The sequence below is a fragment of the Halichoerus grypus genome, chromosome 5 (genome assembly GCF_964656455.1).
Source record: "Halichoerus grypus chromosome 5, mHalGry1.hap1.1, whole genome shotgun sequence".
Taxonomy (NCBI): domain Eukaryota; kingdom Metazoa; phylum Chordata; class Mammalia; order Carnivora; family Phocidae; genus Halichoerus; species Halichoerus grypus.
This window is the reverse complement of record NC_135716.1, coordinates 57926372-57929078: the sequence shown is the minus strand read 5'-3', so window position 1 is coordinate 57929078 and position 2707 is coordinate 57926372. Positions and strand designations below refer to the sequence as shown.

Here is a 2707-nt window from a genome sequence, read left to right as displayed (position 1 = left end):
AAAGAAACCCAAATTCTTTGATCAAGAATGTAAGGTTCTGGGGCGCCTGGGTGGCTCAGTCGGTTAAGCATCTGCCTTTGGATCAGGTCATGATCCCAATGTCCTGGGATCGAGCCCCACATCAGGCTCCCTGCTCAGCTGGGAGTCTGCTTCTCCCTCTCCCTCTCCTGCTCCCCCTGCTTGTGCTTGTGCACGTGCACTCTCTCTCTCTGTCAAATAAATAAATAAAATCTTTGTATTTTATTTTATTTTATTTTAAAGATTTTATTTATTTGAGAGAGAGAGAGAGAATGAGAGAGAGAGCATGAGAGGGGGGAGGGTCAGAGGGAGAAGCAGACTCCCTGCCGAGCAGGGAGCCCGACGCGGGACTCGATTCCAGGACTCCAGGATCATGACCCGAGCCGAAGGCAGTCGCTCAACCAACTGAGCCACCCAGGCACCCAAATAAATAAAATCTTAAAAAAAAAAAAAGAATGTAAGGTTCCCCCTTTCCGAACTACACAGGGAGGGTTCCATGTGGTGGTGTTCTGTATTCCTGTCATAACTTAAAGGAAAACTTTCATAATGTCAAGAGCCCATGATGTCCTGCAAATGAAGGAGGAGGATGTCCTCAAATTCCTTGCAGCAGGATCTCATGTAGGTGGCACCAACCTTGACTTCCAAACAGAACAGTGCATCTACAAAAGGAAATGTGATGACATCTATATCATAAATCTGAAAAGAACCTGGGAGAAGCTTCTGCTGGCAGCTTGTACCATTGTTGCCATTGAAAACCTGGCTCCTGTCAATGTCATATCATCCAGGGATACTGGAGCCACTTCTCTTGCTGGCTGCTTCGTTCCTGTAGACTTCACTAACCAGATCCAGGCAGCCTCTGAGAGCTGAGACTTCTGGTGGTTTCTGATCCCAGGGCTGCCCACCAGCCTGTCACAGAGGCATCGTATGTTAACCTGCCTACCATCGCTCTGTGTAACACAGACTGTCCTCTGTGCTATTTGGACATTGCCATCCCTTGCAACAACAAGGGAGTTCACTCAGTGGTCTGATGTGGTGGATGCTAGCTGGGGAAGTTTTGTGCATGCGTGGCACCATTTCCCGTGAACACCCATGGGAGGTCATGCCTGATCTCTACTTCTACAGAGATCCTGAAGAGATTGAAAAAGAAGGGCAGGCTGCTGCTGGAAAGGCTGTGACCCAGGAAGGATTTCCGGGTGAATGGACGGCTCCAGCTCCTGAGTTCACTGCTACTCAGCCTGAAGTCACAGAATGGTGTGAAGGCATGCAGGTGCCCTCTGTGCCCATTCAGCAGTTCCCTACTGAAGACTGGAGCGCCCAGCCGGCCACTGAAGACCGGTCTGCAGCTCTCACTGCTCAGGCCACTGAACGGGTAGGAACAACCACTGAGTGGTCTTAAGCTGCTTTTCCACAAAGGCAAGCAAAATGGAAATAAGGCTGATGGAAAATAAACAGTTTCTAAAAGTTAAAAAAAAAAAAAAAAAGAATGTAAGGTCCCCTATAGTTCCTTTAAGAACTTAAAGACCCATAAGATTCCTTTTCAGCCTCTTATCCCACTGTCTTTCTTCACTCAGGTTTAGCTCTGGCCCAAACCCACCCATTTCTATGATATGTTGGCTTGAAACTTTTCCTGATGGTCACCAGATAGAAGAAAACTCTACTTCTGAATTCTCACAGAACTTTCCTCATGTCTCTCTTCTATTATGGCCTTAGCCACATTTTATGTTGTTTTATAATTTTTAAGGAATGTGTTTGATCTCCACTGGATAGCATCTGAGTGTGTCTGTCCTCTTTGTATCCCGTTCATTCATGCTTTGGACAGAGAGGTTCTTGAATAAATGTTTTACACCAATTAATTCTGCTGTGTGCAGCTGGGAATATTAGACCAAAACTAGGTTCACTGCTCTAACTCTGTGATAGAATTAAATCTTGGGTTAGTTTTGAACCTAATTTCTTGTTCAAATCTTTTATAAATCAGGCTGAATATGGGATAGGCCTTTAGCTCTTAGGGCATCCTTGAAAGGACTGGGCTCCCTCAGGTTTTTCTTGTCTAAGCTCCAATTCAGAAAAGAGCATCAATGTCTTGACTATCTTGGGGATCAGTATGGGCTCTAGTGTGGGTGCCCCTTTGGATTCCACATGCCCTTTCTGAAAGTAATGCCTATTGCATATGTGTTAACAATGTTTGTATACTTCCTTTTAGTTACTTTGCAACTCTGTTAGCCCAGGAATGGAAGTGAAGAGGCAGGAGGAGGGGGTGAGGAGGACAATAGTACAATACCCAACCAGGTCTCTCGAATGAAATTAGAAGGGATGGGAGATAAGCTCCAAATGGCCAGGACCAAGTCATTTTCTTCAAGTGGGGACCTAGGGTCACCCTCTCTTTGGTGTGACTGATGATTTATAGCCAATGTGCTGGCAGCTTCTGAGTGCGGGGCTCATGGTTCTGTTCATCTCTCCCATTACTTGGTCAACTCCACATTTCCATTTTCTGCTGGTTAGTCATTGATCATATATCTTTCTAGCACTAGTTGATGCAAGGTACTAGAGCAGATATTGTAGGGGAATAAAGAGAAGTTTGTTATAGTCTCTGCCATTTAGAAGCTTGTAATGTAACTGGGAAAGGAGGCAAGTGTCAGGTTGAAATAGGCAAGTGAAAAGTCAATAATATAAAATGACATTGAGCACATGA

At 45.2% G+C, this 2707-nt stretch overlaps 1 pseudogene; it reads left to right on the top strand.

Moving 5' to 3' along the window:
* The first annotated feature begins 557 nt into the window (after nucleotides 1-557).
* LOC118518524 (small ribosomal subunit protein uS2 pseudogene) lies at nucleotides 558-1414 on the top strand (annotated as a pseudogene).
* The last annotated feature ends 1293 nt before the right edge of the window (nucleotides 1415-2707 follow it).